Source organism: Salmo salar, chromosome ssa18, assembly GCF_905237065.1.
Source record: "Salmo salar chromosome ssa18, Ssal_v3.1, whole genome shotgun sequence".
Taxonomy (NCBI): Eukaryota; Metazoa; Chordata; class Actinopteri; order Salmoniformes; family Salmonidae; genus Salmo; species Salmo salar.
The window spans coordinates 69,444,963-69,468,048 of NC_059459.1; the positions used below are offsets into that span (position 1 = coordinate 69,444,963).

A 23,086-nucleotide genomic window follows, 5' to 3' on the forward strand; every position below is an offset into this window, starting at 1 on the left:
CTTGCTTCTAAAGCTAAGCAGGGTTGGTCCTGGATGGGAGACCAGATGCTGCTGGAAGTGTTGTTGGAGTGCCAGTAGGAGGCCCACTTTCCTCTGGTCTAAAAAAATATCCTAATTCCCCAGGGCAGTGATTGGGGACATTGCCCTGTGTAGGGTGCTGTCTTTCAGATGGGATGTTAAATGGTGTCTGGACTCTCTGAGGTCACTAAAGACCCCATGGCACTTATCATAAGAGTAGGGGTGTTGACCCTAGTGTCCTGGCTAAATTCCCAATTTGGCCCTCATACCATCACAGTCACCTAATCATTCCCAGCTTACAATTGTCTCATTTTTCTCCCCTGTAACTATTCCCCAGGTTGTTGCTATAAATGAGAATGTGTTCTCAGTCAATTTACCTGGTAAAACATAACCAAAATGACAGAACCTGCAGGGAAACGGGGTAAGCTCTTCTGAAGCAACTGCGAATATATGAGCGGAGCTCTGAAAAGTGGCAACACAACAGTCGCATGACAAACACAAGGGGTGTGTTCAGGTCAATTAAATGTTTGCTAAGTTGCGTGACGGTCTGTACTGAACTACACGTTTCCCCCAAATGTTCTTGAACAGACGTTGAGGTACGTTAGAGAGAAAGAGGCAAAGCAAGAGGTTTTACGCCGCCCAATATCTGTCCATGAAAATAAGCCCACGAAGTGAGGAATTTTTGTATGAAGGTCAATGAGTGTCGAACTGGGTTTACAAAAAAATGTAATTTCTAATTGGCTATGTGAGGCTCATTGGATCTAATATATGTAATAGAAGTAGCGTATTGGTTAGGCTGTTACAAATCCACTGATATAAGTGGACAACTTTATATATGAGTTGTGCCTGTTGTCATAGAGATAGAGGACTCATTATGGATATAATCCTTCGTTGCCCGTGTGGCGCAGCGGTCTAAGGCACTGCATCTCAGTGCTAGAGGCATCACTACAAACACACTGGTTCGAATCCAGGCTGTATCGCAACCCATAGGGTGGCGCACAATCGGCCCAGCGTCGTCCAGGTTTGGCCGGAGTAGGCCATCATTGTAAATAAGAATTTGTTCTTAACTGATTTGCTTAGTTAAATAAAGGTTACATTTTTTTTTTAAAGCATTGACATTGCCACGGACGGCTTCCACCAGTTTAAAGTAGTCAACTGGGTGGGGATTCTTATGGGTTGGGAGCAATCAACCAATAATGTTTAGGCATTTCCATCGAAAAGGACCCATGAGCACCAACATGTGAAGTTCATAGGAACATAACAAATTGGGTGTCAAATGAAAGCTAAGAGTCTATATTTTAGGGAAATTAAGGCATTGATACATAGAAAAATCCATATGAATTAAGTGAAGCCTTTGATTTCTGGATAAACAGATGGAAAAGTGGTCTTAGAAAACATCTACCAGAAAAAGTACCAGATATACATCAAAACACAATCATGTTGATGTAAAGACCCCTGCCAACTAATATCAACACATATTTAGTTTGGGAGAAATTGTTTACCTTCTGTAAGTTTAAGAAATATTGCCTTGTGCCTTGGGTTGGCAAAGGGAGGGTATATTACAGGAAACTTTCTAAGTTTACCAGTAAACTACCAGAATGTTGCCATCTTTCATGGATTTTGGGTACTTCAGATTAACACAGGTGTCTGTAATTATCTCTGGCCCTCTGTGTGGCCTTATCACATGTAAAATATATCAAATAATTGAACAAGATGATAAAAAATATATACAGTACCTGTCATATATAGTACCTGTCAAATGTTTTGACACACCTACTCGTTCAAGGGTTTTTCTTAATGTTTTACTATTTTCTACACTGTAGAATAGTGAAGACAACAAAACTATGAAATAACACATATGGAATCATGTAGTAGCCAGAAAAGTGTTAAACAAATCAAAATATATTTTATATTTCAGATTCTTTAAAGTAGCCACCCTTTGCCTTTATGACAGTTTTGCACACTCTTGGCATTCTCTCAACCAGCTTCATGAGGTAGTCACCTGGAATGCATTTCAATTAACAGGTGTGCCTTGTTAAAAGTTAATTTGTGGAATTTATTTCCTTTTAAATGTGTATGAACCAATCAGTTGTGTTGTGACAAGGTAGGGGTGCTATATAGAAGATTTGGTAAAAGACAAAATCCATATTATGGCAAGAACAGCTCAAATAAGCAAAGAGAAATGACAGAAATGACAGTACATCATTACTTTAAGACATGAAGGTCAGTCAATCCAGAACATTTCAACAACTTGGAAAGTTTCTTCAAGTGCAGTTGCAAAAACCATCAAGCGCTATGATGAAACTGGCTCTCATGAGGACCGCCACAGGAAAGGAAGATCCAGAGTTACCTATGCTGCAGAGGATAAGTTCATTAGAGTTACCAGCCTCAGAAATGAACAGGCACATCTCAACATCAACTGTTCAGAGGAGACTGCGTAAATCAGGCCTTCATAGTCGAATTGTGCAAAGAAACCACTACTAAGGGACACCAATAAGAAGAAGACTTGCTTGGGCCAAGAAAGACTAGCAATGGACATTAGACTGGTGGAAATCTGTCCTTTGGTCTGATGAGTCCAAATTTGAGATGTTTGGTTCCAACCGCTGTGTCTTTGTGAGAAGCAAAGTAGGTGAACGGACGATCTCCGCAAGTGTGGTTCCCACCGTGAAGCATGGAGAAGGTGTGATGACACTGTCAGTGATTCATTTAGAATTCAAGGCACACTTAACCAGCATGGCTACCACAGCATTCTTCAGTGATACGCCGTCCCAACTGGTTTGCGCTTCTGACTTCAACTGTATAAAAAATGAATACCTTATATGAATACATTTTTTAAAAGTTATTCAAGTATTACATTACCAACGTTATGATAAATTGCCATAGATTTTATGTTAATTACCCAAATGACTGAAGATTACAGTAAACTTGGTAAATCACAGATCGCTTTGCAAACCTACCTGTGCCTTATAATTCCCACATATATTTAAGATATTTTCAATTTTTTTTCCGTCACGAGGATAATGAAAATTCACAGAAGTAACAAGTAATTGTAGATATGTGATTTTACTGATATCAATTGTTTATGTGATTAAAACCAAATTGGTAATGACATTACCAAAACCTCAGTAACGGAATTGCTGCAACTGAATTGGTTACAATGGGAAATCATAATTTTTAACAAACCACAGTCAACTGCTACTGTCCTCCAGTGTTAATTTTGGCACTCTTTTTTTAGATTTAGTGTAGTCTTAGTCATTTTGACTAAAATATCATTAGGTCTTAGTCACATTTTTGTCATTTGAATAATGGTTTAGTCAAGTTATTGTCAAAATGATAAAAGCAGTGGGCCATTTTGGTCAACTAAATGCTCTTTCTTTTTAGTCACATCACATTTGCATTGCCTCATGAACCTACAGTGCACTCGGAAGTATTCAGACCCCTGGATTTTCCCCACATTTTGTTACATTACAGACTTAGCAAATGTTTAAATAAAAAAAACGGAAATATCACATTTACATAAATATTAAAACCCTTTACTCAGTACTTTGTTGAAGCACCTTTGGAAGCGTTGAGTCTTCTAGGGTATGACGATACTGTATTTGGGGAGTTTCTCCCATTCTTCTCTGCAGATCCTCTCAAGCTCTGTCAGGTTGGATGGGGACCATCGCTGCACAGCTATTTTCAGGTCTCTCCAGAGATATTCCATTGGGTTCAAGGCCGGGCTCTGGCTGGGCCACTCGAGGACATTGAGACTTATCCCGAAGACACTCCTGCATTGTCTTGGCTATGTGCTTAGAGTCGTTGTCCTGTTGGAAGGTGAACCTTCGCCTCAGTCTGAGGTCCTGAGCATTCTGGAGCAGGTTTTCATCAAGGATCTCTCTGCACTTTGCTCCTTTCATCTTTCCCTCCATCCTGACTAGTCTCCTAGTCCCTGCTACTGAAAAATATCCCCACAGCATGATGCTGCCACCACCATGCTTCACCGTAGGGATGGTGCCAGGTTTCCTCCTGACATGACACTTGGCATTCAGGCCAAAGAATCTTGTTTATCATGGTCTGAGAGTCCTTTAAGTGCCTTTTGGCAAACTCAAAGCGGGCTGTCATGTGCCTTTTACTGAGGAGTGGCTTCCGTCTGGCCACACTACCATAAAGGCCTGATTGGTGGAGTTCTGCAGAGATGGTTGTCCTTCTGGAAGGTTCTCCCATCTCCACAGAGGAACTCTGGAGGTCTGTCAGAGTAACCATCGGATTCTTGGCCACCTCTCTGACCAAGGCCCTTTTCCCCGATTGCTCAGTGTGGCCGGGTGGCCAGCTCTAGGAAGAGTCTTGGTGGTTCCAAACTTCTTCCATTTAAGAATGATGGAGGCCACTGTGTTCTTGGGACCTTCAATGCTGCAGAAATTCATGTCAAATCAATTTAATTTACAACAGGTGGACTCCAATCAAGTTGTAGAAACATCTCATGGATGATCAATGGAAACAGGATGCACCTGAGCTCAACTTCGAGTCTCATAGCAAAAGGTATGAAGACTTATGTAAATAAGGTATTTCAGTTTTTTATACATATGCAAAAATATCTAAAAACCTGTTTTCGCTTTGTGATTATGGGGTTTTGTGTGTAGATTGATGAGGCTTTTTAATTGTATTTAATCTATTTTAGAATAAGGCTGTAACGTAACAAAATGTGGAAAAAGTCAAGGGGTCTGAATACTTTCTGAACGCACTGTATAGGAAACATAAATCACTGACTTCCATGTGCACAAACATACATAGCCTTGTCCTACCAACATATTTTTCTGCATAATGTTCTATTCTCTTCCCAACAGCTGACATATGCCAAATATAGAATATATAAGAATTATCTGGCCATGTAAATTCCTAATTCAGCCTACATAGATACTGCACTTTACACACAAAACAAACAGGCCCGCGCGCGAGAGAGAGAGAGAGAGAGAGAGAGAGAGAGAGAGAGTACCACAATCACCAGATGGTGTCGCAAAGTAGTATAGGGATGCACCTCCGTCACTCGGTCGCGTCATTGCCTTTGTGAACAACGTTCCACAGACGCTGCAGCCACATTGGTGTCCAAAAGTAGAACGGGAACTAATGACTGTTTCGCACAGTGAGTGCTGTAGTCGAGTCACTAAACCTAGAGTCCAAATCGAGTCCCAATGGTTGGGTCACAAGTCGAGTCACGAGTCCCTATGGCTGAAATCCAAGTCCCAGTGCTCAAGTCTGAGTCACTGGGTCCACATTAACAAATAAAAAAGAGATTGTGGTACTACCAGTCAGATATAGTGTAGTGACAAGGGGAATGTAGTCAACCAATGGTTTGATATCCCCTTTCGTTTCTTTCTGTGGCACCAAATGTTTGCATATAGACTACTGGTAATGTTACCAGGGCCGTGTTCTGTTGCAGAACAAAAATATATTGAATAGAGCCGACGTTATTCAACATATCAGAGGCATGTTGGTTCTTCATAGCATATTTATATCTGAACGCTGCCCAGATTGTTAGCTATAGCTAGCTCATTTTTTATTTTACTAGGCAAGTCAGTTAAGAACAAATTCTTATTTTCAATGACGGCCTAGGAACAGTGGGTTAACTGCCTTGTTCAGGGGCAGAACGACAGATTTTTACCTTGTCAGCTCGGGGATTCGATCTTCCGGTTACTAGTCCAACGCTCTAACCACTAGGCTACCTGCCGCCTAATGAGGTAACATGACTGGTGAACAAGGTGTAGCCTAAACAAATATTTAACGGTCCTGTCCGCAAGTAGCCACGTTTTAGGGAGAGTAAAACATAGCTACATCGTTGTTTTACTATTAAACTCAATGCTGCTATTGTTTTTAATTTTGTAAAGCAACTTTACCAGGCGAAGGCTAGAAGGCTGGTTGGTGACTACCTACGGGGAAGCAAGAGTCGCCTGCACGATGTGTATAATCGGAGCCGGAGCCTGTCTGCCCATACTGATTACTTGCTCCCCGCAGCTCACCAGCTGATTTAGGCTGTGTGTGCCGGGTGTTGCATGTCCTTCACACTGCTGAACAGAACTGCGCTGCACATCTGTGCTGCTAATATTAATTGTGCTTATCACTAAACTCTCAATCTGCAAAAACTCTTGTCAAGTCCATTTAGTAGTCGCACTTTAGTCAAAGATAATTTCGTCTCGTGATAGTCAACTGAAATGAAAAATCATTTCCTTTAGTTATAGTTTTTTGTGTCTATTTAGTCAGTTAAAGTCTCGAAAATTGCCACTGAAAAATAGGTTTGACGAACATTTCAGTCACTATTTTTGTTGACGAAAATTATCACTACTGTCCTCCCTTCCACTGCCATACCGTTACGGTCAGCTGATAACTGTTAATGTCGTCTGGTGGTCAAAGCAAAAGAGTTTAAACAGTCTGGAGAATATCTCTCTCTCTCTCCCTCAGTTGGCATCTGTACAGTTCTTCACAAATTTGTTTTTGTGAATGTTTTATTGGAAATCATTAAACGTAGTCCTTGTGCATAGAGATGTATGGTTTGTTAAACTTTGGCATACATTTTAAAGTGAAAAAAAAACTGAGTCAAGGTGTAATTCCGTTACCGTGGAATTGCTCTACTTTAAAATGGAGATAGCCTCAATGGCACTGCCCATGCTGTCATAGATGGTATAATGTCACAGATACAAAGATGAGTCATCCATCTCTCTCTAAGGCATGTTGTTCACACGTGTATCTGCCCTCTAATTGGGTAGAATGGTCCTATCTGATCTCGCCTCCTCCCACCTGCCTTCCATCTTTGAGGACATATATTTCCATTGTTAGAGCGGTCACTTGACTATCTTGCAGTGGAGACTCCTCAGAGGAGGAAGGGGAGGACCAACCTCCTCAGTGAATTTCATAAAAATGTAAATGTTAAAACATTAAAAAAGTTATCCTTTTTAGATAAAACTATACTAAATATAATCACGTCACCAAATAATTCATTAAAACACACTATTTTGCAAAGAAGGTCCAGTAGCCTCAACAGCACTCTGTAGGGTAGCACCATGGTGTAGCCGGAGGACAGCTAGCTTCCGTCCTCCTCTGAGTACATTGACTTCAATACAAAACCTAGGAGGCTCATGGTTCTCACCCGCTTCCATAGACTTACACAGCAACTGTGTTTAAGCGTGATCAGGAGGGTATTCATTCTGCCTATTCTGTTGAAAAACGTTTCTTACATAGAAGCAAACAGAACAAAATGGGGATAAACATACCTGCATTTGTTCAATAGAAACTCTTGTTTGCAACTGTTGGACTAATGATTACACCCACTATTAGCTAGATGCAGGCAAGAGTGTGCAAGGCGGTATTGAATGTCACCGTCTGTCCATGTGTCTCTGTCTGTCACATCAAATTTGTCTCTCGGCCCGTGTGCACCTACATTGTAAACTTTCATTCATATGCTAGGTTGTAGCAATCTCATGGTGGATATAGGGAAAATGTGAGTATCATGTAGTAGCCTAAACCTGTCACTGTTACGTTGAACTGGGTGAATGGAATATGAATGAGAGTCATCCGATATGCTGTAATAGAAATAAGACACTGACCGCCACTTCTATCTTGTCAACATAATAGACAATCTTTGGGTGTTTGCTCCATTTGGTGGGTGTGGCATGAAGCAGTGACGTATTTAAAGGGCAGCGGCCATGCTGACAGCGTTCCCCAACCCCTCCCCATTTTTCAACTGGTTGTTCAGAACGGCACCTTTTCTGTTTAAGTGAATGTTGCACACCGTTTTTTTTCAGACTGAACGCAGCCAAGGTAAGAATACATTTAATTAAGTTGTGAAAAAAAATGCACAAACTGAAATAAATAATTGAACTAAAATGACACAGCTAACTGGGGGGCACTTGCTAGCAATAATGGTACTACTTAGCAGTTGCAGTACACCACACGTTGAAAACTAGTAGAAAAGTTAGGATGTCACAATTTACCCAAAAGCGCACTGCAAGTACACATGCCGCCATTACAAGACTGTGCTGTAATTTAAGTAAAAGACTAGAAAATGTAGTCTAGTTCACTGAAGTCTTTCTCATGTCACGTTGCATTAACACAAATTAATCTATCAGGACAAGACCCGGTTCAAATTCCAAGGGAACATTTTACATGTAAAGGCCAACATAAAGCATTTCAGTTTATTACTTGTCAGCGTTGGTCTAAATCAATTGTAATCCACAGAGAACAGTGACAAGGCCATAGAATCCACTTAAAGAGGTTTAACAGGGGCGACAGGAGGACAGACGCCAGCATGATGTACTGTAGTAGTACTAGAGAAGCTTGGTACAGTATGCAGAGAGCTTGCTTGCTAACAAGGAAGTGGAGATGAGGGAGAATGGGCGAGGAGGAGAGAGTCTGAGGTGGATGAAAGAGAGTGGCAGGCCTGGTAGGGCAGACCCCTGGGGAAGCAAGAAGTAGAGCGATAGAGTGAAAAGGAGATGGATGGAGAGACAGAGAAGAGATGTGTGTCTGTCTACAGCATCACAGAGAGAGAGAGAGAGAGAGAGAGAGAACAAGACCTTTAGTTTGAAAGTGGGCAGCAGCCAGCAGTGACAGCGAAGGAGGAGAGAACAAGGAAAGAGAGAGCGAGAGAATGAGGAGTCAGAGAAGGAAGAGAATAAGAAAACATTGCAGCAAAAACCTTAAATGAGTGTGTGTCAGGCATGGAGAATACAGTTAATAGATAGTAGAGGAGGTCGAGACTTGAATGTGTTTACAATATATTGGAATAGAGTGCACCAGTGCACTAGGTAGAAGTGGCTAGTTGTTCTGGAACTCTGACATTTGGACTGTTTAAAGAGTAGATTTTACAACACGTTGTTACTTTATGATGACTCAGAATAGATTCGGATTCTGAATAACAACGCAGGCTTTCTAATGTCTGGGGATGATATTGGTGAAGTCATCTATGTAGTACGGAGAGGGCAAAGATTCAAACGGCTCGTCAGAATAGAGACGCACTACACGATATCTGTAGATCATCAGACGTCAATGGATGTCATCACTTCCTGTACATAAGAGCCAATTATGTCAAAGCTATATATAGAAATAACGGCAAAGTAAGGTTGTGGAGTGAAACCATTCAATGTGACTAATGCAAGTGGATAATTGCTGTGTGAATCTACCTTGTGTGTGTGTGTGTGTGGGGGGGGGTTGAGGGTAGAGTGACGGGAGAGAGAGAGAGAGAGAGAGAGAGAGAGGAGAGGAGGTGCGCTCCTATTAAAGTATCTCTATTTAAATGTATTTGTCTTGTTTGCCATTTCTTCTAACATGGAATTTGCTGTAATTTAGAGAGAGCATTAAGGAGGCAGGCAGCAGCAGAATGAGTCAGACCATCACTTAGGCTGTGGGAGAAGTAGCGAGGAGAGGAGAGCTGTTAGCATAACCGTGAATATTCATAATTCTAGCCCTGAAATGGCCAATGGACAAGACAGTGAGTCAGATCAGCCAGGAACTATGACGATAAGTGCCCAACTCCATCTCAGCTTATCTCATCAGATCAACAGTTAAACCTGCATCGGTGGCTGGCTAAAGTCTGTTATACCCATCATGTATGTCAGTGAGTGAGTGTCAATGTTCTTTATCAAGAGTAGCTCATAACAGTTTATGCTGTATAGACTATACATTTTCATGTGCACTGATGTAAAAAAAAAATATATATTTTTTTATAGATATATATATATATATATATATATATATATATATATATATACTGCTCAAAAAAATAAAGGGAACACTTAAACAACACATCCTAGATCTGAATGAACAAAATAATCTTATTAAATACTTTTTTCTTTACATAGTTGAATGTGCTGACAACAAAATCACACAAAAATAATCAATGGAAATCCAATTTATCAACCCATGGAGGTCTGGATTTGGAGTCACACTCAAAATTAAAGTGGAAAACCACACTACAGGCTGATCCAACTTTGATGTAATGTCCTTAAAACAAGTCAAAATGAGGCTCAGTAGTGTGTGTGGCCTCCACGTGCCTGTATGACCTCCCTACAACGCCTGGGCATGCTCCTGATGAGGTGACGGATGGTCTCCTGAGGGATCTCCTCCCAGACCTGGACTAAAGCGTCCGCCAACTCCTGGACAGTCTGTGGTGCAACGTGGCGTTGGTGGATGGAGCGAGACATGATGTCCCAGATGTGCTCAATTGGATTCAGGTCTGGGGAACGGACGGGCCAGTCCATAGCATCAATGCCTTCCTCTTGCAGGAACTGCTGACACACTCCAGCCACATGAGGTCTAGCATTGTCTTGCATTAGGAGGAACCCAGGGCCAACCGCACCAGCATATGGTCTCACAAGGGGTCTGAGGATCTCATCTCGGTACCTAATGGCAGTCAGGCTACCTCTGGCGAGCACATGGAGGGCTGTGCGGCCCCCCAAAGAAATGCCACCCCACAGCATGACTGACCCACCGCCAAACCGGTCATGCTGGAGGATGTTGCAGGCAGCAGAATGTTCTCCACGGCGTCTCCAGACTCTGTCACGTCTGTCACGTGCTCAGTGTGAACCTGCTTTCATCTGTGAAGAGCACAGGGCGCCAGTGGCGAATTTGCCAATCTCGGTGTTCTCTGGCAAATGCCAAACGTCCTGCACGGTGTTGGGCTGTAAGCACAACCCCCACATGTGGACGTCGGGCCCTCATACCACCCTCATGGAGTCTGTTTCTGACTGTTTGAGCAGACACATGCACATTTGTGGCCTGCTGGAGGTCATTTTGCAGGGCTCTGGCAGTGCTTCTCCTGCTCCTCCTTGCATAAAGGCGGAGGTAGCGGTCCTGCTGCTGGGTTGTTGCCCTCCTACGGCCTCCTCCACGTCTCCTGATGTACTGGCCTGTCTCCTGGTAGCGCCTCCATGCTGACAGACACAGCAAACCTTCTTGCTACAGCTCGCATTGATGTGCCATCCTGGATGAGCTGCACTACCTGAGCCACTTGTGTGGGTTGTAGACTCCGTCTCATGCTACCACTAGAGTGAAAGCACAGCCAGCATTCAAAAGTGACCAAAACATCAGCCAGGAAGCATAGGAACTGAGAAGTGGTCTGTGGTCCCCACCTGCAGAACCACTCCTTTATTGGGGGTGTCTTGCTAATTGCCTATAATTTCCACCTGTTGTCTATTCCATTTGCACAACAGCATGTGAAATGTATTGTCAATCAGTGTTGCTTCCTAAGTGGACAGTTTGATTTCACAGAAGTGTGATTGACTTGGAGTTACATTGTGTTGTTTAAGTGTTCCCTTTATTTTTTTGAGCAGTGTATATATCTCAGTGAACCAAAAATGTGGTCGGAGTCTCCATATGGAGGGTGTGATGCAATTGCGGAGCCTGCAGAGGCCAAATCGAGCTCTGTACCGCATCGCCATGCGGCAAATTTTTTGAAAAATCCAGAGGGCTCTGTATAGCTCCGCATTGACATGATTGGTTGACGGTAGGTGGGGGCTGTACATCCCGTATAAACACAAACTCACTTCCTTGACAACTTCCTTCACAACAGCTCTGCACTGCTCCACGAAGAGCAAGAGATATGAATGCCCTTACTTCTGCTGAGGCCGTATTACTGTAAATGCTACATGGCAAATGCAGATGTCAGCTTGACCATGCATCTCCCACAAATTTGTGTGCATTCATTTTTTCATATCTTAATTGTGTGAATTGTTTGCGTCTGATTGTTAGTGTGTTAGTGGGACTATCATTTGTTTTTCAACAGGACAATGACCCAACACACCTCCAGGCTGTGTAAGGGCTATTTGACCAAGGAGAGTGATGGAGTGCTGCATCAGAAGACTTGGCCTTCACAATCACCTGACCACAATTGAGAAGGTTTGGGATGAGTTGGACCGCAGAGTGAAGGAAAAGCAGCAAACAAGTGCTCAGCATATGTGGGAACTCCTTCAAGACTATTGGAAAAGCATTCCTCATTAAGAGGGTTGAGAGAATGCCAAGAATGTGCAAAGCTGTCAAGGCAAAGGATGGCTACTTTGAAGAATCTAAAATCTAAAATCTATTTAGATTTGTTTAACACTTTTTTGGTTACTACATGATTCCATATGTGTTGTTTTGTGGTTTTGAAGTCTTCACTATTAATCTATAATGCAGAATAGAGTAAAAATAAAGAAAAACCCTTGAATGAGCAGGTGTGTCCACATTTTTGACTGGTACTGTATATCGCCTGTAGTACATTTACCATTCATTCCTATAATTTCTAATCTACAATGTTTGTTACTTTGGTTACGATAATTTGTTTAAATGCATTCAATATTATTATTCCAGTCTTCCCGTTGTCATTGTCGGAGTGGACACATTGTTTGCAGAGTGCACAACCTGTGCTACACTTGTGAGAAACAAGTTTTGGTTAATTTCATTCCATTTACGAGTTTTGTCAATTTAGTCATTGTTTTTTGTTTGGAGCGCTCCTGTCAATGTTGAATAAGGACTCGCATGCATAGATGTAGGCCTATAGGCTACCTGGCCTGCGTGCAAATGTAGGCATATCAATGTGCCCATTTAGGGATCTGATAGTATTTCTGATTGGCTTAACAAACCACCACTAATGACCTGTGGAGCTTCTCAAAGTAATGTTTTCTCCACCTTAAACAGCAAGTAAACAAAGTCTGTTTTAACCTCCACTGAGAATTACAATAGTTCCTCAATGTATTTGAAAAATCTTTCCAGCTCTCTCCCTTTCAATAACCACTCAGTGTGAAAGAGAAAATGCCATGCTCTGATCACTTCTTATCAGGGCTTGACTTGACTGATAAATAGGTTCCGGTACTCATTTTTGGTGCTGGTACGGTTTATATTTAGGTGCAGGAGCTCCACAATGCCTTTGAGCTAATATTCTATATGAGGAACAGGAGCTGAAGCAGTAGATCATTTGAGAGCTCTGGTGAGCACCTGCCCAAGTTAAGCACTGCTTCTTATCCCTTGCGCAAATAGCCTACAGCTGTGTTTGTCCTGAGCTCACTGTCTGGAAACTCTGAGGGCCAAGAATATTTTATACAATGTTGCAAGTTCGCTAGCACAAGCTTCTGGCTGGACCCAAGTTAATAGAATGTTTCAAGTTTGTTGCAGACAGGCCATGTGTAGCCAATGTGATTTATAGCATATTTTTTTCATCTGGATATTTTCTACCTGCAGGCTGCGATTTTTAGATGCATGCCAGCAAAGCCACTACACAACACAACACTAAACAATACATGAATTGCACTATAACAGTGACAACCGGTGCCCACAAACTGTTAGGGTCTACATAAAGCTGTCCCAACCACATAGATTGCTTTTCAGCACCATTGAGTGAATCCTTACCACTGATACACCTGGGCTATCAGTAGAGCCTTGTCTGGCAGCAAAACAGTTAATTCAGCTTAATTTAATGCCTTTTTTAAAAAACATAGCTGATAGGGGTGACTTGCTTAAAGAAATGTGGTTTCTACGGACAATTGAGATGTACAAACTATGGCATAAGGGGACGTTGAGAGGAAATCAGTAATTTCGATTAGGACAATGAGCGAGCTAGGACGGACGTAGTCAATATAACTATTTGTTCAGCACTTTTGAAATGCACAGTGACAGAATATTGTCAGTTCTTACAGTATTCTCCCAGTACACCAACTTAAAAACATAGGATAAATAAAGGGGGCATATAAGCAGACAATGAAAGCTCTTACAATATTTTATGATGACATTTCTCTAAAACAGGCTATAGGCTACAAGTGCACCACCAAGTCAGAACAGTAGGCTAAGTTATGAAGGGGAAAGGGATCAAATTATTAGGGTGAGGCACATGCAGCTTACTACACGACATACACTTAGTATTACTTTCTTAGCTACAGTATGTATATCTCCCTGGCATATTACATAATTTATGCAGCAGTACACAATACATTTTTGGACTCACCTTTTTGTGCTGTGCTCACTTGAACAGGAAGGTGGCGCGTGTCACGTCCTGACCAGCAGAGGGCGTATTGCTTAGTCTTGGTCAGGATGTGGCAGGTGGTTTGTGTTTGTTTAATGTTGTGTTGGTGATTGGGACTTCCAATTGAAGGCAGGTGTGTATAGTTGCCTTTGATTGGAAGTCCTATATAGGTGTGTGTGTTTGTCTTTGGGGTGGTGGGGAATTGTTTTTGCACTGCGTTTTTGTATGCCTGTAAGACTGTTCCTGTCGTGTGCATTGTTTTTCCAGTGGATGCTTTACTCCTTTTTTGAATTAAAACATGAGCATCCACAATCCCGCTGCGCCTTGGTCCTTCTCTCTCACATATGACATATTCGCCGAAGAGTACGACATATTCGGTGACAGAATTCCCCACCAAACCAGGACCAAGCAGCGGAAGAAGTCTGGCGAGGACTGGGGAACACGACGGGTAAGGGAGACCGAGAGGCACCCCAAGATTTTTTTAGGGGGGGGCACAAGGGCTGTTTGACGGGGCAAGACTGGAGTGCCAGTCAACAGTCGCCAGAGCTGCCCGCCAGTCAGTCACCAGAGCTGCCCGCCAGTCAACAGTCGCCAGAGCTGCCCGCCAGTCAACAGTCGCCAGAGCTGCCCGCCAGTCAACAGTCGCCAGAGCTGCCCGCCAGTCAACAGTCGCCAGAGCTGCCCGCCAGTCAACAGTCGCCAGAGCTGCCCGCCAGTCAACAGTCACCAGAGCTGCCCGCCAGTCGTAAGTCGCCAGAGCTGCCCGCCAGTCATACGTCACCAGAGCCGCCCGCCAGTCAGGAGTCGCCAGAGCCGCCCGCCAGTCAGGAGTCGCCAGAGCCGCCCGCCAGTCAGGAGTCGCCAGAGCCGCCCGCCAGTCAGAAGCTGCCAGAGTGGCCCGACTGCCAGGAGATGCCAGAGTGGCCCGACTGCCAGGAGATGCCAGAGTGGCCCGACTGCCCAGAGCTGCCGGAGTGGCCCGACTGCCCGGAGCTGCCAGAGTGGCCCGACTGCCCGGAGCTGCCAGAGTGGCCCGACTGCCCGGAGCTGCCAGAGTGGCCCGACTGCCCGGAGCTGCCAGAGTGGCCAGACTGCCCGGAGCTGCCAGAACCGGAGCCACCTCCAGAATATAGGTGGGTTGGGGAGGGGGGGTGTAGCACAGTGCCGTCGGTGACGGCAGCCACCCTCCCTTCCCTCCCTTTATTGTTTAGGGGTTATTGTTTGTTGGTTTTGTTGGGCTATTGGGGATTTTCTTGTGTTTTTCTTTTTTAGGTGCATCCCGGAGTCTGCACCTTGGGGGGGGGGGGTACTGTCACGTCCTGACCAGCAGAGGGCGTATTGCTTAGTCTTGGTCAGGATGTGGCAGGTGGTTTGTGTTTGTTTAATGTTGTGTTGGTGATTGGGACTTCCAATTGAAGGCAGGTGTGTATAGTTGCCTTTGATTGGAAGTCCTATATAGGTGTGTGTGTTTGTCTTTGGGGTGGTGGGGAATTGTTTTTGCACTGCGTTTTTGTATGCCTGTAAGACTGTTCCTGTCGTGTGCATTGTTTTTCCAGTGGATGCTTTACTCCTTTTTTGAATTAAAACATGAGCATCCACAATCCCGCTGCGCCTTGGTCCTTCTCTCTCACATATGACATATTCGCCGAAGAGTACGACATATTCGGTGACAGAATTCCCCACCAAACCAGGACCAAGCAGCGGAAGAAGTCTGGCGAGGACTGGGGAACACGACGGGTAAGGGAGACCGAGAGGCACCCCAAAGATTTTTTTAGGGGAGGGCACAAGGGCTGTTTGACGGGGCAAGACTGGAGTGCCAGTCAACAGTCGCCAGAGCTGCCCGCCAGTCAGTCACCAGAGCTGCCCGCCAGTCAACAGTCGCCAGAGCTGCCCGCCAGTCAACAGTCGCCAGAGCTGCCCGCCAGTCAACAGTCGCCAGAGCTGCCCGCCAGTCAACAGTCGCCAGAGCTGCCCGCCAGTCAACAGTCGCCAGAGCTGCCCGCCAGTCAACAGTCGCCAGAGCTGCCCGCCAGTCGTAAGTCGCCAGAGCTGCCCGCCAGTCGTACGTCACCAGAGCCGCCCGCCAAGGCGCAGCTGGATTGTGGATGCTCATGTTTTAATTCAAAAAAGGAGTAAAGCATCCACAATCCAGCTGCGCCTTGGTCCTTCTCTCTCACATACGACATATTCGCCGAAGAGTACGACATATTCGGTGACAGCGCGGCGGTCTTTCATAGTCAAATTTTGTCATCAAAGTCTGGCATTCTCTGGATTTATGGTGCTTTCAAGACATATGAGAACTCTGAAAAAAAACAAGGTTTAATCATGACGCAGTGATCTTCGGGTCGGAGCTCTAGAAAGAGGCCAGAGTTCCCAACTTGGAATTCTGAGGTGGATGACTGTTCAAAAAGTATTTTCCCAGTTGGAACTTTTTTATCCAAGTTCCCAGTTGTCTTGAACTCTCTGAAGTCTGAGATGTCCCAGTTCCGAGATTCCAGTTGTTTTGAAGGCGGCAAAAGTCATGCTGGACTGACAGCATGACCAATGTATTCAACCTTTTCTGGCCCATGGCATGTGAATTTTTTTCCTTTTAAGCTTGGAAAAGAGACCCTTAAACCCAGACTTGGACTACACACCACTCCACTGAATAGCAGTCTAGTGATTGTTTTGCAACACTTGCAGTTAGCCACTGATTTCTTCCAAACCACTCATTGTTGAATTTGCGATTTCCAACTTGTTGTGTAATGTTTATGTTCAATGGCCGATGAGCACTGATACATTTTATCTATAATTTCTCTTCATAATTTATCTTCATATGACAAGGACTGAAAAGGATTTGCCAATAGATTGTCGACTTGATTCATGATAATGACTCTTAGCTTGCTAGCTACTGTTGAAGTCGGAAGTTTACATACACCTCACCCCCTGAAGTTTAATCCTAGTAAAAATTCCCTGTTTTAGGTCAGTTAGGATCACCACTTTTTTTTAGGAATGGGAAATGTCAGAATAATAGTAGAGAATGATTTATTTAAGCTTTTATTTCTTTCATCACATTCCCAGTGGGTCAGAAGTTTACATATACTCGATTAGTATTTGGTAGCATTGCCTTTAAATTGTTTAACTTGGGTCAAATGTTTCGGGTAGCCTTCCACAAGCTTCCCACAATAAGTTGGGTGAATTTTGGCCCATTCCTCCTGACAGAGCTGGTGTAACTGAGTCAGGTTTGTAGGCCTCCTTGCTCGCACACGCTTTTTCAGTTCTGCCCAAAATGTTTCTATGGGATTGAGGTCAGGGCTTTGTGATGGCCACTCCAATACCTTGACTTTGTTGTCCTTAAGCCATTTTGCCACAACATTGGAAGTATGCTTGGGGTCATTGTCCATTTGGAAGACCCATTTGCGACCAAGCTTTAACTTCCTGCCTGAGGTCTTGAGATGTTGCTTCAATATATCCACATAATTTCCCATCCTCATGATATCATCTATTTTGTGAAGTGCACCAGTCCCTCCTGCAGCAAAGCACCCACACAACATGATGCGGCCACCCCGGTAATTCACGGTTGGGATGGTGTTCTTCAGCTTGCAAGCTTCCCCCTTTTTCCTCCAAACATAACAATGGTCATTATGGCCAAACAGTTCTATTTGTGTTTCATCAGACCAGAGGACATTTCTCCAAAAAGTACGATCTTTGTCCTCATGTGCAGTTGCAAACCGTAGTCTGTCTTTTTTATGGCGGTTTTGGAGCTGTGGCTTCTTCCTTGCTGAGCGGTCTTTCAGGTTATGTGGATATAGATACTTTTGTACCTGTTTCCTCCAGCATCTTCACAAGGTTCTTTGCCGTTGTTCTGGGATTGATTTGCACTTTTTGCACCAAAGTACGTTCATCTCTAGGAGACAGAACACGTCTCCTTCCTGAGCGGTATAAACACCATTGTCCCATGGTGTTTATACTTGCGTACTATTGTTTGTACAGATGATGATGGTACCTTCAGGCGTTTGGAAATTGCTCCCAAGGATGAACCAGACTTGTGGAGGTCTACAATTTATTTTCTGAGGTCTTGACTGATTTCTTTTGATTTTCCCATGATGTCAAGCAAAGAGGCACTGAGTTTGAAGGTAGGCCTTGAAATACATCCACAGGTACACCTCCAATTGACTCAAATTATGTCAATTAGCCTATCAGAAGCTTCTAAAGCCATGATATCATTTTCTGGAATTTTCCAAGCTGTTTAAAGGCACAGTCAACTTAGTGTATGTAAACTTCTGACCCACTGGAACTGTGATACAGTGAATTATAAGTGAAATAATCTGTCTGTAAACAATTGTTGGAAAAATTACTTGTGTCATATACAAAGTAGATGTCCTAACCGACTTGCCTAAACTATAGTTTGTTAACAAGAAATTTGTGGAGTGGTTGAAAAACGAGTTTTAATGAATCCAACCTAAGTGTATGTAAACTTCCGACTTCAACTGTAAGATTTTTAAAGTATGATGTTGACATGATCAGTCCAATCAAAACTACGGTAGATATAACCTGATTTGATGGCATTTTATCTGTGGCCAATGACCTTGAGCCTTCTTGGATGGGCACTTCTAATGTAAATTTGTGGCAGCACCCAGGGGGCTTGAATTTTTGAGCTCTCCCCATAGATTTTGCGGTGACGTAGTGTCCCTATGAGTGACAATCACGGCGCAGCTAGAGAACATTACCAACCCCTACGCTCGGTATTTTCTGCTGGCTGCCCCACCACCACAGAAAGCACTGAGCTAGGCTGAAACACCTGCATGTTGGAGCTGCCTTACTCAAGAAAACAAAAAGAGGCCATGTTTGTATGCGGCTTTATTAACAATGAACAGACGATTTTCGGTTGACCAAGATTTTATTCAGATAGAGACAGCCTTACTACACACACACATACACACACACACACACTGAGATCCAGAGGACTGGCCACCCCTCAGAGCCTGGTTCCTCTCTAGGTTTCTTCCTAGCCACCGTCCCTCTACATCTGCATTGCTTTCTCTTTGGGGTTTTAGGGTGGGTTTCTGTATAAGCACTTTGCGACAACTGCTGTTGTAAAAATGGCTCTACAAATACATTTGAGCACCTCTCACTGTTAAGCGGTTAGAACAACCAGGCTGCCAGGCTGGCTGGTGCTTGTGGTAAGAGAGGGAGAAAATAGCCAGCAGGCCTCTTGAGTTAAAGTGATGTGTCACTGTGTGATGGGTGGAAATATTCTCAAACCCCCAGTTAATGGATGTTCAGACCTCTATCTTATGACTAAGTCAATGAATAATACTGTGAGGGACAGGGATGGGCTCTAAAGCACTCGTTGAACAAAAGTGTTTTTTAGGGACTACTAAATAATATCAGATGATTTTGACTAGAGTGAGAGGGAATAACATATTGCTTTTCAAGTGGTTTTCCAGGGACTATGAAGAAAGTATCAAGCCTCACAGAAACAGTTATGATTCCGTTACTTGGTAAATAAGTGTACAGAGGAATAGAGATGGAAAAGCCCTAGACAGTGTCAATGCACAAACTTTTAGTAACCTCCGCCTTGTTGAATGATTGAGGAATGCGTTTTTTTATTGAGCTGCCCTTTTTGGCCAAGTCTCCCTTGGTAATGGGACTTTCTGGTTAAATAAGGTTTGATTTTTTTTTTTATCCAATAACAATCTAACTTAACATAGCAGGCGTAAAAAACCCCGCCTGAAACTAGATCCCCTACATACTGGTCTTAAGGAGAAGAAAATAAACTGTCAGGGGAGGTTCTCTTCTGCGCTGTTCAACCAATCCAGTAAATGTGGAGAAGGAGTTAAGACAGTGTCGCCTTGTTAACGTCCAAAAGAGGAAGTCGCATCACAGGCTCTCTTTCCATTTCCCCTGAAAACCCGTAACATCTGGTTGTTGGGGACTCGGCAGAGGCTGCTAACAATCTTACAATAGCAATTGGCTCTCCATCTACAGTGGTCGCTGTGACACCAGCCCTGGCTACGATGACATCATCAGTAGGTGACAGTGGGGTTGCCATACTGTGTGTGAGGCACCACTTGTAGAAAAACAGCAGACTGCTCATTACCACATTACTGTCTGTGTGTGTGTGATCAACGTCATGCCTTTTCACTCAGCTACCACACTCCGCTCCCACAAAACAGGCTGGGATGAAACCCCATCCTCCGCCGGCACACACACACACACACACACACACACACACACACACACACACACACACACACACACACACACACACACGGACTCTGGGGATGACATGCCTCCCCCTAAATTAACATAACATCAACCGTCACATTCACTCTCCATATGACATATACACCATGTGACAAATGCCCAATACGGCTCACCTATAGTACATTAACTATGGATTTCAAAATGACTTTTTGGCCAGCATAGTGATGTTTCACACCGTGATGCAGAGTAAAACCTTTTCAACCACATCAAATGTACATGGATTTGTATAGCAACGATAGAGCAGTGGAAGAAGGCCCTCCTACGCAGACAGGCAGGATGCAGGAGACGAGGATGGCAGGCACTCTGCTAAACTTATGTAACAATCCAATCATGTGAGATTACACTCTGATGTACCCTGTGAACAGAGCTAATAGGCAGTCTGAAATGGCACCCTATTCCCTACATAGTGCACTACTTTTGACCAGGACCCACCCATAGGGCTCTGGTCGATAGTAGTGCACTATAGAGGGAATATGGTGCCATTTGGGACGGCAATGTAGTGCACTTTAGGATGCCAATAAGAAGGCAGACAATAGCTATACTAACTGACTATCACTGAGCTTCCAAACTGATTGCTTGTATTCAATGTAATACAGTTTGTAACTCTGGGAGTGATTTGCACCAATCTTTTTGTTTTCTATCTGTCTTGTTTTATTTGGTAACCAACCCAGCAACAGATTGCTTTAATTTGGTAATTTATTTACAGCTACTTAGTTGTTGTTTAATATAATTCCTACCTTCTGAAATATTCTTATACCTAATCTATAAAAGCATTCAGGGGACACAGGTCTGGATCTACATACCTGTGTGCTGTCAGACAGGTATTTCCGGAATGTTCTCAAATGATGACAATAGCAAAAAAACAACCAACATCAATTATTTGATATGACTCACAGATGATCATGGTGGCCTGTAGCTAAAGTTAGATAGCAGAAATGTAGGCTAAGTCACCAAAACAATTACCGCCAACACAACTTGAACTCTCCGGGCATGAAGATAGGGAAAAGAACGGATCTTTACCACGAAGAGGAAAAAAGAGAGAGCAAGATCATTACACCCCCGATGATGATTTGCGTGGCAGTTCTGACTGATTTAGTTCCTAGTAGCCAAATGACCAATTCCCCGCAATTTATCTTTCTAAATGACAGATCTAACACTTCAGGTGATTTCGAACGAGCTGTTCAAAGGCGCCCCCACATCATTAAATTAGGCTACTTACCTTTTTCTATTTCCTCTTTTCCTCTTCTTTAAGATGCTGACTTGATGTGCGTCCTTTCTTGTTCTGTTAAAAATCCACGGGATTGAGGGATGCAGACAACTGTGACATACCCTTCGGGAGAACGTCCCTCTTTCAGTGACATTCTGTGAATTCCCTTTTCAGGAATGCGCCGTGGTATGATAGCGCAAAGACTTCTGCAAAAGCATCCTGGAGTTAATCAGTATTCCCCCCACGGACGGACTGTTCCCCCAAAGGTCCGCTCAAACAATTTGGTCTCCCCCTCATTCTCTCTCTTTAGTAGCATACTAGTAAAATATCTGCCATGTCCTATACTTATGATTATGCCTGTACTTTTAACTGTAGGTGGTTGGTTATCGAGGTAGTATATATAATGATTATTTTAGTAAAGATAGAAATGATAACTATTTTACTCTTAGAATTCAAAATATATGTAGACTACCCTGGGCTGTTACAGAGAATGGAGAGAAAACAATTATTACAGTATCATGTCTTTCAGCACCTCGTTTGTCTCCTAGAAGAAATTGGAGCAATATGGACATGTTTAGGTTGTTCTGTTGTTGATTTTGAGAAATTAGGTAACACAACACAAGTAATTGTGGACATACACATTTAATTAAATAATGCATGTGTTTGGATTAATTTATGGACGCATACATTACTTTAGAAATGTGTCCACTCATCTGAAGTTGATTATGCATAGTACTGCAGGGAGATAGGAAAAGTCGTCGTCGAACTCTGAGGCCTTTTCTCAATTGAAAGCTCAACTCCTTCGTCCTCTCTTAACCGTCTTCTCTCGCCTTCTTTTGAAAAAGGTCAAAGGTAATCGAGGATAGGCCACGAGAAGAGGGAAAGTCGACGAAAACGCCCTTTAATGAAATGAGACTCCTCCTCGACTCGTGCATCGTCAGGCAAATTGCGATTACAGGGGTGGATCCCAAAATAAAGGTGTAAAGTGATTTAAAAAAAAATAGGTTAGTTGTGCAAGACATTTTACAGATAAAACGATAATTAGCATATTATTTTTAAACGTGTGCATGCTTTTCTCCTCCCCCCCAAAAACAAAAGCTGATTCAAAGGGGATGTCGGAGATTAAAATGTATTTCATGGAAGGACTCAGGTAGGATACACATAACTAACTATCCTCAATGAAAGGTGGCTATCGAGGAGGGGAGGACGCGCTTCCGTTCGCCTACTAACGAATTGACATCTCCTCGACAACTTAACGGTTTCCGGGTCTCAGATAAAGCAAACGGAGGAAAGAAGGTGGAGGACGGTATTTTACCAATGAGAAAAGACCAGAAGTAGGTATGAAGCAGATACTGTACCAAGACTAGAGCACTGCGCACATTGCGCTTTTGGAGACGTGCGTAATGGGTAGATTACACCTTGTCATTCCTCATTAATCCGCTGGAGGTCACCATAGGCCACATTTAAGACACATGGTATTGTAATTGGAATGGCTAGACTCCACAGCCCTCAAACTCAACTCTGGACCTCGAAGCCAGTTCCATTGCATTTTTTTTCTAATTTTTACCCTCTAATCAGGGAATAATTTAAACCTAGGTGTGCAATTAATTATCAGTTAGAATAGAAAACCAGCAGGCTCCGGACCTCGTAGG

At 43.3% G+C, this 23,086-nt stretch overlaps 1 protein-coding gene across 3 annotated transcripts in view; it reads right to left on the reverse strand.

Moving 5' to 3' along the window:
- Positions 1 to 21,638, reverse strand: part of LOC106577859 (ras and Rab interactor 2) — a 40,376-nt gene extending 18,738 nt beyond the window's left edge. For 2 of the 3 annotated variants that reach the window (XM_014156265.2, XM_014156263.2), the window contains exon 1: positions 21,447 to 21,638. The gene's annotated coding sequence lies outside the window, so the exon portion shown is untranslated. Of the gene's footprint in view, positions 1 to 5,035; positions 5,141 to 21,446 lie in introns of those variants that run through there. The other variant, XM_045701436.1, reaches the window with a different exon arrangement.
- Positions 21,639 to 23,086: the final 1,448 nt, after the last annotated feature.